At 42.5% G+C, this 16,207-nt stretch overlaps 1 protein-coding gene across 5 annotated transcripts in view; it reads left to right on the top strand.

Moving 5' to 3' along the window:
* The window catches only part of RNF38 (ring finger protein 38), a 154,685-nt gene that overhangs the window by 72,736 nt on the left and 65,742 nt on the right, over nucleotides 1–16,207 (top strand). The window lies entirely within an intron of this gene.

Raw genomic sequence — 16,207 nt, 5'->3', positions numbered from 1 at the left:
TCAGGCAATTCTCCTGCCTCAGCCTCCTGAGTAGCTGGGATTACAGGCCCGCGCCACCATGCCCAGCTAATGTTTTGTATTTTTAGTAGAGACGGGGTTTCACCATGTTGACCCGGATGGTCTCGATCTCTTGACCTCGTGATCCACCCGCCTCGGCCTCCCAAAGTGCTGGGATTATAGGCTTGAGCCACCACACCTGGCGGGACTGCTTTATTCCAGTTTTATCAGTGAGGAATCTGAGGCATAGATTAAATATTTACCCAAGATCACAGAGTAGTACACTGGATTTCAACCCAAGCTGCCTAGCTTGAGTCTGTACTCTGCTATCTGAAGAAAGCTATTTCCATTTTAACTTCACCCATTCAACTATGACATGCTCAGAGAAATATATCTGCAAGTGGAAAAGGCCTTGGAGAGTCACAGTGGAACTGAACTGTTGGCAACAGTCTTTGCTTGTAGTCTATTTTTTTTTTTTTTTGCCCCCAAGCCTTTATTCTGATTAATGACTATCAGTTACTGCAGGCTTGTCTTCCAAGTCATCCCTACTGTGTGTCAGGCTGAGAATTCTGTGCATTTTGTTTTTGTTTTTTGAGACAGGGTCTCACTTTGTCACCCAGGCCTAGGTACAGTGGCGCAGTTGTGGCTCACTGCAACCTCTGCCCACAGGTTCAAGGGATTTTCCCACCTCAGTCTTCCCAAGTAGCTGGGAATACAGGCATGTGCCACCTGTATTCGTGTTTCACCTAGATACTGAAATGAGATAAAATACTGAAGAGTTTGATAAGACTATTCCTTCAGTTGAGATGAGTTCATTGTAGCCTCGATTATATACTTTTTCAGAGTTCTCAATACATTGCCAGGAAGGATGGCCCTTTGAGAAAGGAAAAGAGGGGAGTTCCTCCTAAACTGCTCATGTGCGATTCAGAGAAGGAATTTTGACTAAAAATTGGATTTTGACTAAAAATCCAAAATCTGTAATGCTATTAAAATGGAAACTTTCTGAATGCAGATTTTACACAAAGGAAGTGCTCACTGGAACATTTTGGATTTTCAGATTTGGGATGTTCAACCAGTATGTAACACAAATATTCTAAAATCTGAAAAAAAAATCCAAATTCCCAAACGCTTCTGGTCCCAAGCATTTTAGATAAGGGGTATTGAATCTGTAGTACATTTTCCATCTTCCCTGAAGGCAATATGCATGGGATTACTTACATACAAGCTAGATTGGTGCTTTTTTCCCCCAAGATAAATGAACAAAGCCTACTCTAAGGAATTCTTGTCAAGAAAAGACTCCTGCTCTGAATCGCACATAAACCAAGGTGGGCTTCCCAGAGTGTTGGGATTACAGGCATGAGCCACTGCACGTGGCCCTCTTTTTAAATTTTTTTTTTGAGACGGAGTTTCGCTCTCGTTACCCAGGCTGGAGTGCAATGGCGTGATCCTGGCTCACCGCAACCTCCGCCTTCTGGGTTCAGGCAATTCTCCTGCCTCAGCCTCCTGGGTAGCTGTGATTATAGGCACTTGCCACCATGCCCAGCTAATATTTTTTTGTATTTTTAGTAGAGACGGGGTTTCACCATGTTGACCAGGATGGTCTTGATCTCTTGACCTTGTGATCCACCCGCCTCGGCCTCCCAAAGGGCTGGGATTACAGGCCCTCTTTTTAATTTTTAAAAATTAATGTACTGATTGTTGGCCAGGTGCAGTGGCTCATGCCTGTAATTCCAGCCCTTTGGGAGGCCAAAGCGAGTGGATCACTTGAGCTTAAGAGTTTGAGACCAGCTGACCAGCCTGGGCAACATGGTTAAAACCCTGTATGTACAAAAAATAAAAAAATTAGCTTAGTGGTACACACATGGGGTCCTAGCTACTCAGGATGCTGAGGTGGGAGGATTATTTGAGATTGCACTGAGATCAAGCCACTGTACTCCAGCTTGGGTGATGGACCCTGCCTCAAAAAAAAATTTTTTTTAAAATACATATTTATTGTAAAAACAAATACAGCAGTCTATTCAGTTTCTCCCCTGAGAAATAACAACTGGAATTTCAGTATTAACAGATTTTTTTCTTACCATATTTCTATGAAATGTTTTTCATCCTTGTAAAATCAAATTCCTTGATTATATCTTGGTAGAAAAAGATAAGTCTAGCTTAAGATAGGAACTAGATTAGTAAAAATTAAGCAGTGTCTATCCATCTAAAAAAGCAGAAGTGGCCGGGTGTGGTGGCTCATGCTTGTAATCCCAGCAGTTTGGAAGGCTGAGACAGGCGGATCACTTGAGGCCAGGAGTTCAAGACCAGCCTAACCAACCTAAGAGGTGAACAAGGAAAACTACAAAACACTGCTGAAAGAAATCATAGATGACACAAACAAATGGAAACACATGCTTCTCATTATTTCTTGCCTCCCCCCATCCCAGCAACCATTGATCTTTCTGTATATGAATTTGCCTGTTCTGTACCTTTCATAAAATGGAATCTCAAAATACAGCCTTTTGTGTCTGGCTTGTCTCACTGAGCATGATTGTGTTAGTCTGTTCTTATATTGCTATAAAGAAATACCTGAGGCTGAGAAATTTTATGAAGTTTAATTGGCTTGCAGTTCTGCAGACTTTATACAAAGCATGGTGCCACGTCGGTTTCTGGTGAGGCCTCAGGAAGCTTACAATTATGGTAGAAGGCAAAGGGAAAAGAGGTGATGTCACATGGTGATAGAGGGAAAGAGAGAGTTGTGGGGATATGCCATGCTTTTTGTTTTGTTTTTGAGACGGAGTCTTGTTTTGTCCCTGAAGCTGGAGTGCAGTGGCGCAATCTCGGCCCACTGCAACCTCCGCCTCCTGAGTTTAAGTGATTTTCCTGCTTCAGTCTCCCTAGTAGCTGGGATTACTGGTATCTACCACCAGGACTGGCTAATTTTTTTTGGAGACGGAGTTTCGCTCTTGTTGTCCAGGCTGTAGTGTAATGGTGTGATCTCGGTCTTCTGTCCCAGCCTCCTGAGTAACTGGTACTACAGGCATGCGCCACCACACCCAGCTAATTTTGTATTTTTAGTAGAGACGAATTTCTCCATGTTGGTCAGGCTGGTTTCGAACTCCCAACCTCAGGTGATCCACCCACCTTGGCCTCCCAAAGTACTGGGATTATAGGCGTGAGCCACCACGCCCAGCCCGGAGTTTTGTATTTTTAGCAGAGACGAGGTGTCATCATGTTGGTCAGGCTGGTCTCGAACTCCTAACTCAGGTGATCCACCCGACTTGGCCTCCCAAGGTGCTGGGATTACAGACACTAGGCACCACGCCCAGTCATTGGCATGCTCTTTTAAACAACCAGGTCTTTCCTGGACTACCAGAATGAGAGTTTGCTCTTCATCAAGGGGATGGTGCTAAGCCATTCATAAGAGGTCTATCCCCAAGATCCAGATACCTCCCACGAGGTCCCATCTCCAACACTGGGGATTACAGTACAACATGAGATTTGTAGGGGACAAATACCCAAATCATATCACATGATCATTTTAAGGTTCATGTTGTGCAAGTAATTGGGTAGTAAGCTGCTCTCTATTAGGTGTTGAAGATGCCCTGTTCTTAGACACTGAGGCAAAGATCTGAATGATAGGAAGTAACAGTTCAGGTGAAAATCATGGCCATGGAAAGAACATTTCAGGAAAATAGTACAGCTAGTGCAAAATCCCTAAAGCCGGAAAGATGAGGGAAACAGAAAGCTGATAATTGCAATCAGTGTGGATGTGGAGTGGGAATGATACGAGATGAGGTTGGAGAGGTGGGCATGGGCCAGCCCATGTAGTTCTTTGTAAGCCAGGGAAGGTATAGATTTCATTCTGCTTTTTTGAGAAGCCAGTGGAGGGTTTTTTTTGTTTTTTGTTTTTTTTTTGTTTTGTTTTGTTTTGTTTTGTTTTTTTTGAGACGGAGTTTCGCTCTTGTTACCCAGGCTGGAGTGCAATGGCACGATCCCGGCTCACTGCAACCTCCGCCTCCTGGGTTCAGGCAATTCTCCTGCCTCAGCCTCCTGAGTAGCTGGGATTACAGGCATGCACCACCATGCCCAGCTAATGTTTTGTATTTTTAGTAGAGATGGGGTTTCACCATGTTGACCGGGATGGTCTCGATCTCTTGACCTCGTGATCCACCCGCCTCGGCCTCCCAAAGTGCTGGGATTACAGGCTTGAGCCACCACGCCTGGCCCCAGTGGAGGGTTTTAAGCAAAAGAATGGCATAATACAACATTTTAAAAGACCACCCTTGTACTTTGTCTCTCTGAATTTGGCTGCTGAGAGTACCTCATACAAGTAGAATCATACACGATTTGTCTTTTTGTAACTGGCTTATTTCAGTCAGCAGGTCCTGAAGGATTATCCATGTTGTAACATATGCCAGAATTTCCTTTCTTTATACGACTGAATAATAAAGAAAAGTTGGGCGTGGTGGCTCACACTTGTAATCCCAGCATTTTGGGAGGCCGATGCGGGTGGTTCACTTGAAGTCAAGAGTTTGAGACCAGCCTAGCTAACATGGCAAAACCCCGTCTCCACTAAAAAATACAAATATTAGTCTGGTGTGGTGGCAGGCACCTGTAGTCCCAGCTGCTTAGGAGGCTGAGGCAGGAGAATCACTTGAACCTGGGTGGCAGCGATTGTAGTGACCCAAGATTACGCCATTGCATTCCAGCCTGGGTGATGGCACAAGACTCCTTTCCAAAAAGAAAAATGCGTTGTAATATACATCATATTTTGTTCATTCATCTTTTGGCTATTGTGAATAATGTTGCTGTGAACATGGGTGTACAAGTATCTCTTCAAAGACTCTGCTTTCAGTTCCTTTTGGTATATACATCCAGAAGTGAAATTGCTAGATCATATGGTAATTCAGTTTTTTATTTTGTGAGGAACTGTCATACTGTTTTTCATAGCAGCTGTACCACTTTACATTGCCACCAACAATGCATAAAGATTCCAGTTTCTCCTCACCAACACTTGCTATTTTCTTTTTTTTTAATATAGTAACTATCCTAATGAGTGTGAGATAGTGGTTTTGATTTATACTTCCCTTTGCTATTTTTAAATCAGGTTGTTTTTTTGTCCCCCCTGTTCAGTTCTAGGAGTTAGATAGGATATTAACCTTTATTAGACATGATTTACATATATTTTCACCTATTACATAAATTGCTTTTTTTTGACTTTCAAAACTTTTTTTACTGTAGTAAAATACACGTAACATAAAATGTACCATCTTAACCATTTAAGTATACAGTTCAGTAGCATTAAGTACATATAGTACATTCACCTTTTTGTGCAGCTACCACCGCTACCATCTCTAGAACTTTTTTTTTCATCTTCCTAAACTAAAACTCTACCCATAATAACTCCTCACTGCCTCCTTCTCCAGCCCCTGGGAAATACCATTCTACTCCTAGACTACTTTCAGACCCAGTTTCTTCCTTTACTTAATAAAAGAGAGGGTCCATTGCTGACTAATGGGATTGTTTTTATGTTTGGAGGCCTTCTTGGAAACGTGATTAATTGTAGAGAATAGTAATAGAAAATGGGATTGTAGAAAGAAAAGAGATGGAGACAAAAACTGGTTGGGGGTTTTCACACGGGACATCTTATCTACAGACCTTAGCATTCCTGCCTCGGATCTGTCTGATTCTTTTGCATCTAGAAGTTGATCTTGCCAGCCATTTCCATGTTGTAGATCTGCCAGCAGGTTTCAGAGCTTTCCCTTTGTTCCTGGTGGCGGATTCCCATAGCACAGAAATTAGCCAGGGATGGTGGTGGGCGCCTACATGGAAGGCTAAGGCAGGAGAATCACTTGAACCCAGGAGGCAGAGGTTGCAGGGAGCCGAGATCATGCCACAGCACTCCAGCCTGGGCGACAGGGCAAAGACTCTGTCTCAAAATTTAGAAATAATAATAATTTGAGGAACAAATCTATTGATATGTTATTTTGTAGTGTTTCATTGCCTTTAGGTTTAGGAAATCTGTCTCCATTCAGCTACTTACCTGCATTTTCTAAAAGTTTTGTTAATTTTATATTATCCTTTCTTTTTTTTTTGAGACAGAGTTTCACTCTTGCTACCCAGGCTGGAGTGCAATGGCGCGATCTTGGCTCACCGCAACCTCCACCTCCTGGCTTCAGGCAATTCTCCTGCCTCAGCCTCCTGAGTAGCTGGGATTACAGGCATGCGCCACCATGCCCAGCTAATTTTTTGTATTTTTAGTAGAGACAGGGTTTCACTGTGTTGACCAGGATGGTCTCGATCTCTTGACCTCGTGATCCACCCGCCTCGGCCTCCCAAAGTGTTGGGATTACAGGCGTGAGCCACCGCGCCCGGCTCATATTATCCTTTCGTATCTACCTGGAATTGATTTAGTATATGATTATGTGGCCCACTGTGTCTTTCAGTAGATTTTCACTTTGCTTTATTCTGAAATATCTGATTAGAGATACCATGTAATGATAGATATTTTTGAGATTATTGTCATTAGAGATTACTTTGTTGGCCTTTAAAATGTCATTACCTGCTAAGTTTATTTTGTTTTATTTACAAGACACTATTGCAAGAGGTTATAAGCAAGCCAGGGGAAGATAAATAAGCTTCCTGTGAAAGCTTAAATTTTATATTTACAAAGAGTTGTCCTGCCTTTTTAAATTTATTATTTAATGTTATGATTTGTTTTGTAGTACAAATTAGAAATCTGCTCACATATTTTCTTCTTTTCCTTAGATAATATCTGAAAGGCCATAGTATGTGGCACTGGCAGGAGGTTGCAGGGTTTGTGGAGATGTACCCTGAAACTACTCGTGTTAGGCAGGATTCTCAAACTATCATCAGTGGAAACACTGGCTGTTTTAGTGAGCTGGTCACATTTCGTGAATGCAGGATGTTAGACTTCTATAGCAGGATATGTCATCTAGAGCAAGTTATTGACTGTGCAGGTAATTGAGCTCCACCAGAATTCCCTAGAGAAAAGTGTGTTCCTCATTTAACATGATGGAAATAATAAAATGTTCAGGCAGTCTAGTCTGCAACATTTAAATGTTTTTTGCATCTCACTTTAAGACTCTGATTCGCATGTCTGTTCTCATGGACTTCTCTTCATTGTCCTTCCCAGAACTAACGTAGTTAACTGTCTATGCTTCTCTTTCTCCCCCTCCCCCTCCCCCTCCCCATCCTGTCCCGCTCCACTTTCTTGACATTCTCACTCTGTCCCCCTGGCTATAGTACAGTGGTGTGATCTTGGCTTCACTACAACCTCTCTGCCTCCCAGGTTCAATCAGTTCTCCTGCTTCAGCCTCACAAGTAGCTGGGTTTACCTCAGCGTTCAGCACTACACCTGGCTAATTTTTGTATTTTTAGTAGAGACAAGGTTTCACCATGTTGGCCAAGCTGTTCTCCAACTCCTGACCTCAATTGATCCGCTCCCCTCTGCCTCCCAAAAGTGCCGATATTACAGGGATGAGCCACCTCGCCTAACTGTGCTTATCCCATCATTTATTTTCTTGAAGCACTTAGTAAGTATAACTTTATGTCTTTATTACACTAGCTTTTGGATCACATTTTCCATTACTGTCCAGTTCTTAACGATTTGAGCCCTTGCTCTTCTTAACTGCAGTTGAACAGTTTGTCTGGCTTTCCTCTTCAGGTATTTCAGTATTTCTGGGATTTCCTAGGTAAACTGCTTGTCCTTCCAGCCAGTCCTTTGACCCATGGCCCATTGTTCACCAGCTGTACAAAGCTGTTCTCACTGGTGTCCATTTGGCTCAAGTTTAGGCCCAGTTGCTAGGCTATTGTATTTAGTAAGACCATAGTTTGGGCCTAGTTCCTAGGCTATTAATATTTAATAAAGGATTTCACAGAAGGGCATTAGAACAAAGAGAACTTAAAGCTGCATATGAAATATGGCTGCACTGAAAGTATACTGGTCCAAGTGCTGCTTTAGGGCTTCTCTCTCCCTGATGCTTGGCTTATTGCTGTCCATACGGCCAGCCTATCTTTCCTCAGGGAATACCCTGAAAACTGCTGATTCCCCTCCAGGGTCAACTCTAAACTATAATCAGTTAGCTTTTGCTTTGAATAAAAATTGCCAGCCTTGGCAACGTGGCAAAACCCTGTCTCTACAAAAAAAAACCAAAAACAACAACAAAAAAACAAATATTAGTCCGTTGTGGTGGCCTTTGCCTGTAGTCCCAGCTAGTCGGTGCTGACGTGGGAGGATCACTTGAGCCGCGGGAGTTCAAGGCTGCAGTGAGCCGTGATCATGACACTGCACTCCAACCAGGGCAACAGAGTGAGACCCTGCTTCAAAAAATTTTAAAAAAAGTTGATGCTGCTTCAAAAGATTAAAAAAAAAATTGATGCTGCCTTTTAGGAGGCAGTATAGCAGTATATCTTGAAAAATTAAGAAAAGTCACATACTGTTTGAACCAGCAATTCTACTTCTAGAATTGTACTTTTATGGATGCATTTTCAAATGCATGCCAAACTATATGTATGTACAAGAATATTCATAGTATCTTTGTGATAGCAAAACACTGAGAACAACCTAAACATAATACAGGATTGAAAAACAGATGGTTCCTTCCTAACAAAGGGGATTGGCTTTGTTGAAAAGAAGAACCTAGATCTGTTATGGCCAACTTTTTTTTTGTGCTCTGAGTCTCCATTGGATTTGATAAGACTGAATGTAGTATCAGAATATGATTGCCCCTGAGATGAAGCTTCTGAAGTAGCTACAGTCGAACCCATGGTGCTGTCTGTTCCTGGAACAGAATGAGCAAGAGCTTGGCTTCAGAGTAGAGATAACAGCAGGCCATACAGTGGATGCCTTTTGCCTCCCAGTCAGCTCCTGCCTGTTCACCCTGTTCTAGAGGTTGCATATGCTGTGACATGCAGTGCATGCTTTATCTGTGCCCTTGGCTCTCCACTTCTGATTGGTATGGGTCTCTATTTTTCTGTTTCTGACTTTGCGGTCCTAGGTACTTAGGTTTCTTCATTTTTCCCTCTTGAACTTTTTCCTGGCCAATGACTTTTCACTGTCTGCCTGCTTTAGCCCTTTCACACCTTCACTGCCATGAGCTTTCCCTATGTCATCCCAGCTACCATGGTTTAGTCCAAGTCATCTCCCACCTGCACTGTGGAAACAACCAGCTGACCGACTCTTCCACCCCAAAGCTGGGTAAGTGGCTCTCTGTATGGGAGGCTTCCAGTGGACTTGGATTTGGGTGAGCCTTTGCTTCCCTCTTGTGGTCTCTAGCTGCTATAGCTGGCAGCTGCTGCTAATTAACCTGACAGGCATTAACATTTCTGGGGGAAACTGCTTATGCTGATTGTTTTGGAGTAGTAGATCAAGTTTTAGCATGCTTCTAGATACTGTGTAGTCTAAGTGCTGTTCAGCCAATATACATTTTCCCCCAGTGTAGCCTTATCTTATTCGGTCCTTTTAGCTGGTTTTGGAGGAAGAAAGGAAACTTAGGGATGACAGCAAAGCTAGCTTCAGGGAAAAATTTGAAATTTATTTTTTTGCATCCCTTTTCTTTTCACTGCCCTTTGTTCCTGTGCTTCATTTCTCCTTGGAAATTTACCTAGTGAGAAATGTAGAATCAACCACTGCTGTGAAATATTTACATATCATTAACTGAACTATTTATTAAGCACATGGTGTGTGCTTAACCCCTTGCCAGATTTTTTTTTTTTTTTTTTTTTTCTTTTTGGAGACAGAGTTTTGCTCTTGTTACCCAGGCTAGAGTGCAATGGCATGATCTCAGCTCACCGCAACCTCCGCCTCCTGGGTTCAGGCAATTCTCCTGCCTCAGCCTCCTGAGTAGCTGGGATTGCAGGCACGCACCACCACGCCCAGCTAATGTTTTGTATTTTTAGTAGAGACAGGGTTTCACCATGTTGACCAGGATGGTCTCGATCTCTTGACCTCGTGATCCACCCGTCTCGGCCTCCCAAAGTGCTGGGATTACAGGCGTGAGCCACCACGCCGGGCCCCCTTGCCAGATTTGGTGAGACTTAGTCCTTGGCTTCATGAGGTTTATTATTTACTGGGCAGAAGTATCAAGTAAATACAAAGTTGGAAGGCAGAATGATTAATGCTATTTTAGAATACACAGGAGAGGCCACTAACTCAGCAATAGAAATTGAGGTTGTAGCCAGGCGCGGTGGCTCAAGCCTGTAATCCCAGCACTTTGGGAGGCCGAGGTGGGTGGATCACGAGGTCGAGAGATCGAGACCATCCTGGTCAACATGGTGAAACCCCGTCTCTACTAAAAATAGAAAAAACTAGCTGGGCGTGGTGGCATGTGCCTATAATCCCAGCTACTCAGGAGGCTGAGGCAGGAGAATTGCCCGAGCCCAGGAGGCGGAGGTTGCGGTAAGCCGAGATGGCGCCATTGCACTCCAGCCTGGGTAACAAGAGCGAAACTCCGTCTCAAAAGAAAAAAAAAAAAAAAAAAAGAAGAAATTGAGGTTGTTGGAGTGAGATTCCAGTCGAGATACTTGGCAGTGTGTATGATGGCAGAACAGTCCTGACTGACAGTGTTAACCAATGGGAAACTGCCTTTTCCTTAGCAGAGGTCCAGAACTTCCAGCATTCTCTACCCAGCACCTCCTTTGGCATTTCCCTTACATGTGAATGGTTCTTCAGCATTTGGACAAGTAGTTCTTTATTTGGCTCTATGGACAACTTTAATCATGCCTTTCAATGCCTTAAAATAGGAGATGATCCTCTTTCCATTTTGTGTATTTTCTGTTATCTATTATTCCCCCAACATCAGTGTCAAGTGATATATAAACAAAGCAGAACTGAGAGTTGAGGAGCTTACAGTTTAATAGGAGGAAACAGATATTTGATAAATGCCGTAAGGTGATAAAAGTTTGTAAAGTTGGGATAAGAAGGATAGCCTGTAACCCCACAGTCACCTTTTTTGTAAAAAGATCCTTCAGATAATCATTATTTAAATATTCCTTCAAGTCTAGAAATGCAAAACTGGTCACAAAAATAAATTGTAGGCCGGGCGCGGTGGCTCAAGCCTGTAATCCCAGCACTTTGGGAGGTCGAGGCGGGTGGATCACGAGGTCAAGAGATCAAGACCATCCTGGTCAACATGGTGAAACTCCGTCTCTACTAAAAATACAAAACATTAGCTGGGCATGGTGGCGCATGCCTGTAATTCCAGCTACTCAGGAGGCTGAGGCAGGAGAATTGCCTGAATCCAGGAGGCGGAGGTTGCGGTGAGCCGAGATCGCGCCATTGCACTCCAGCCTGGGTAACAAGAGTGAAACTCCGTCTCAAAAAAATAAATAAAATAAAATAAAATGTATATTTGCCATTTGACAGACTGTTAACTAGCACTTGAAATTTGTTTATGATTATTGTTTATGCAGTGTGCTTTAAAATGTGTTTGTAATAATGGCACCCTTCAAGTTAACAAGATTGGGAGATGGTTTTCTAGAAGCAGATAGTGAATTTCAGAATGAGATCTTTCTTACATATATATCCTAAGATTACAGTTGTTTTGCCTTAGTGAGAAATAAAGAGAAAACAGGACATCTAAGGAAATTTAACTCCAAGTCCAGTTAGCTAACCAACAAATTTTCCCAAACATTTAATGAAGGTGTAACACCAGTCTTAAAGAAACACTTCTAGAGAACAGAAAGCGAGCCAGTACTCCCGATTCATTTTTGAAGCTAGCATAAGTCTTTGTAACAAAACTTGACAGTGACATTACAGAAATGGAAAATTACCGCTAATCTCAATCAAAACACAGATGCAAAAATTCTAAATAAACCAACTATTTAGAGCAATATAGTAAGCCTAAAATGGGTTTATTAGGAGTGTAAATTTGGTTTAACATCCCTAAACCAATCAAATTCACATTAACAGAAAAGTAATATAGTTAACTTGTTAGATACAGAAGTTTTCAATAAAATCAAACATCTATTTTTGAAGTTCTTTTTTTTAAAAAGAGAGTCTCACTCTGTTGCCCAGGCCGGAGTGCAATGGCATCATCTTGGCTCACTGCAACCTCTGCTTCCTGGGTTCAAACGATTGTGCTGCCTCAGCCTCCGTGGTACCTAGGAGTATAGGCACATGCCACCATGCCTGGCTAATTTTTTGTAGTTTTAGTAGAGATGGGGTTTCACCATGTTGGCCAGGCGGGCCTCCTGACCTCAGGTGATCTGCCCACCTTGGCTTCCCAAAGTGTTGGGATTATAGGCATGAGCCACTGTGCCTGGCCCATGTATGATGAATTTCTAACATATTTGAAATAGTAGATAACTCCTTTAATTTGCTAAAAGGGTCTTATTAAAAAAAAAAAAAAACAAAAAAAACTGTAAACACCATACTTAAATGTTGACGGTTTTTCAGTTGAGGTTTCGAATAAAACAAAGCTGTCTGGTTAGCACTGTACTAGAGGCCCTTGCCAGTGCAGTAAGACAAAAAAATGAGTATATGTTGGAAAGAAAGAAATGGAACAGTCAGTGTTTTCTTCCAAATAGACAAGAGTATAAACAGGATTGTGTGTATAGAAAACTCAAAAGGACTGAGATATAAAGTATTAGAATTAATAACTGAATTATGTTGAAAACCTAGAATAAACCTAAGAACTAAATTTGCAAGACCTTTACAGAAAACTGTGAAATATTATTGAAAGAATTGAAGTCTCAGTAAGTAGCTTACAGATTGCTATCTTTACTATATTGAATCTTCCAATATCCGTTAACTCATTTCTAAGTCTAATGCAGCCCCAAGAAAATCCTAGCAATTTCACCTTTTTCCTTGTCTTTTCTTTCCTTCTTTTGAAATAATCTGATTCTAAAATTCCTATGGAAATTCAAAAAGTTAGAAATAACTACTCTGAAGGACAACTTGCTGTAACAGATAAAAGGAAGTCTTACAAAGCTGCAGTAATTACCATGGTGTGGATCAGCACAGGGATAAAGAGAACAGTGCAACAGACTACTGAACACAGAAACAAAATCATGTATATGGGGTCACAGTTTTAAACAAAAGAGCAGTTGGCAATAGTCTTTTCCAGTATATGATGCTTTGTCAGGTAGATGGCCATATGGGGGAGGGGGCACTTGATTCCCACCTCATCAACACAAAAAAATCAATTCCAGATGATGTGTAGCTCTAATTGAAAAAGGGAAAATAATAAAAATTCTGAGAAAATAATATAGGTAAATGTCTTTATGACCCCAGTGTAGGGAAATATTTTTTAAACAGGAGAATAACAGCAACTAGAAACATAAACCTGAAAACATTATAGTTAAAGATTTAAAGATGGGAGAAATTAATGGTATGTTTGTTTGTTCTGTTAGGAATAATCCAACAAAGAGGAAAAACATGATGGTATAAAAGAGAAAGAATTTGTAGAGTCACTTTTTTTTTTTTTTTGAGACGGAGTTTTGCTCTTGTTACCCAGGCTGGAGTGCAATGGCGTGATCTCAGCTCACTGCAACCTCCGTCTCCTGGGTTCAAGCAATTCTCCTGCCTCAGCCTCCCGAGTAGCTGGGACTACAGGCATGTGCCACCATGCCCAGCTACTGTTTTGTATTTTTAGTAGAGACGGGGTTTCACCATGTTGACCAGGATGGTCTCGATCTCTTGACCTCATGATCCACCTGTCTCGGCCTCCCAAAGTGTTGGGATTATAGACACGAGCCAGAGTCACAATCCCTTTTTTTTTTTTTTTTTTTTGATATGGAGTTTCGCTCTTGTTACCCAGGCTGGAGTGCAATGGCGCGGTCTCGGCTCACCGCAACCTCCGCCTCCTGGGTTCAGGCAATTCTCCTGCCTCAGCCTCCTGAGTAGCTGGGATTACAGGCACGCGCAACCATGCCCAGCTAATTTTTTGTAGTTAAGTGACTGCTCTGGTATAACTTGAACCCTGCCACATTAAGTTGTCAAAGGTGACCCACCACCTTAAAAGCCTGCCTATTCTTTGGGTTTTACTAGCATGGCTTAAGATTTTCTCGTTAAGAAATAAATTAGAGGCTATGAATAGTAGCTCACATCCGAGCATTTTGGGAGGCCAGTGTGGGAGGACTGCTTAAGCCCAGGAGTTAAAGACCAACCTGGGCAACATAGTGAGAAGTGTCTCTACTGAAAATTAAAAATTCAGCCTGGATTGCTTGAGCCCAGGAGTTCAAGACTGCAGTGAGATGTGATCTAGCCATTGCACTCCAACTTGGGTGACAGAGCACTTTGTCTCAAAAAAAAAGTTGTGGTACAGATTTCAAACTATCCAGCCAGGAGTTGTGACAGCATTGTATAGCTAGACAGACTTACTAGGTTAAGCCCTAAGAGTCCAATTAGTGAAGATTGGTAACCATTTGAGAGGTTTCAGGAAGTTTGCCTCACAAAAGGTTGGCTGAAGCTCAGAGGGATTTGCTGAAGCTTATAGGTGAGGAATGCTGGAGGACTGTAATAGATTTTTGCTGCTGAATTCAGCACTTGAGTAATCTGCCTCTTACAGTTAGCTCCCAAATGGTAACTTCCATTTCCTTTCCTGATGTTCTTCTCTCCTTTCCCTCTCTTCACATAGTCTGTATCCAAGGTTGGAGGAAACGCTGCTTCAGGGTGGTCTGGTTATGTAGGGAAGATTTTCTTTTCTTTTCTTTTCTTTTTTTTTGAGGCGGAGTTTCACTCTTGTTACCGAGGCTGGAGTGCAATGGCACGATCTCGGCTCACCGCAACCTCCGCCTCCTGGGTTCAGGCAATTCTCCTGCCTCAGCCCCCTGAGTAGCTGGGATTACAGGCACGTGCCACCATGCCCAGCTAATTTTTTTTTGTATTTTTAGTAGAGATGGGGTTTCACCATGTTGACCAGGATGGTCTCGATCTCTTGACCTCGTGATTCACCCGCCTCGGCCTCCCGAAAGTGCTGGGATTACAGGCTTGAACCACCGCGCCCGGTTTTTTTTTTTTTTTTTTTTTTTTTTTTTTTTTTTTTTAAGCCGTATTGTGAGGTGAATTCACAGTATATTGGGATTTGTGAGGGATCCACAGAATAGAAATTGGTTACGTTGGATATACTTAAAGGTATGCTTGATACTTTAACTCTACCAAAACAAAAGTTTAGACATGATCATCCCCAAACTGGCTGCTTCGGGAGAGAGCCAGCTGGTTAACTGGCTTACATAATGGGAGTATGGATCTGGTGGATATGTTCACAGGGGCCTGATACCTCATTCCAGCTTCTCTTTGTTTGTCCTGGAATTGCAAAAGCCTGTGATGTTATTGCTGGAACTTTGATTCAGCGGTTGCTAAACACCTACTGTCGTGTTTCTGGCACTAGGCTTGGGCTTTGGGTTTACACAGTCCCAAGAGTCTGGGTGCTCAGTCTGATATGGGAGACAATGTAACAAATAATTACCGTATAGTGTTGTTCATAAAGAGAATGTACAAGGTCCAGAAAGAAGGTCCTGAAACATCATTTTAGTCAGATTCCCCCCATTTTCTACCGGATGCAGCCGAGGCCCAGAATAGGAAGGAGACACTGGTTTAAGTAATGCGAAAATAACTAGAACCTGAGTTTTCTGTTGCCTGGTCCTTAATAATTTCACTCTACCACCCTAAAATATGATCACATCGTTGTGGGAAACATCTAATTTCTATCTGCTTTAAAAAGCCCACTACTTCCATGATGTCCTGTTGACAGCCCTCTAACTGATACAACTTTACTATTTTTTTTCCTTGTATGTATGGTGCTTTTATGGAAGTTTTTACTTCCTCTCTTGTATCGTGATTATCAGGACAGGAGCCAAGCCGGCTTCAATCTTTGTCCTTATTTCCCCTCCCCAGCGAGGTATGAACAACTGTCAGGCTTAACGAAGTCTTGGACAAGGTGGGTTCAAACCTGTTTTCTTGCTCCACTGAGAGACACCTGCCTATTGCGATAAAAATTCCTACTTTTCGGGCCACGTGAATACAATTTTCCTGTAAAAACTACGTGAGGTTAGTTGCTGTTTGCAGAGTTTTGTAGGTAAGAGGCACGGAACAATAGAAACAATTTACGAAGGGAAGACTTGTACGTTTTGGGGAACTGGGGCCCTGTTGTCCGCTGGGCAGTGGGGGGGCGGGGTTGCGCAGTGGCGCTGCGCGCTGAGCTCTGTTGCCGGAACTAGTCCGAGTCTTACGCCAGTATGCGCCCCGCGCCCCTCCCCTCCCCCA

Source organism: Saimiri boliviensis, chromosome 2, assembly GCF_048565385.1.
Source record: "Saimiri boliviensis isolate mSaiBol1 chromosome 2, mSaiBol1.pri, whole genome shotgun sequence".
NCBI classification, from domain to species: domain Eukaryota; kingdom Metazoa; phylum Chordata; class Mammalia; order Primates; family Cebidae; genus Saimiri; species Saimiri boliviensis.
Note: the sequence above shows the minus strand (reverse complement) of the source record. Positions and strands in the feature narration are given on the sequence as shown.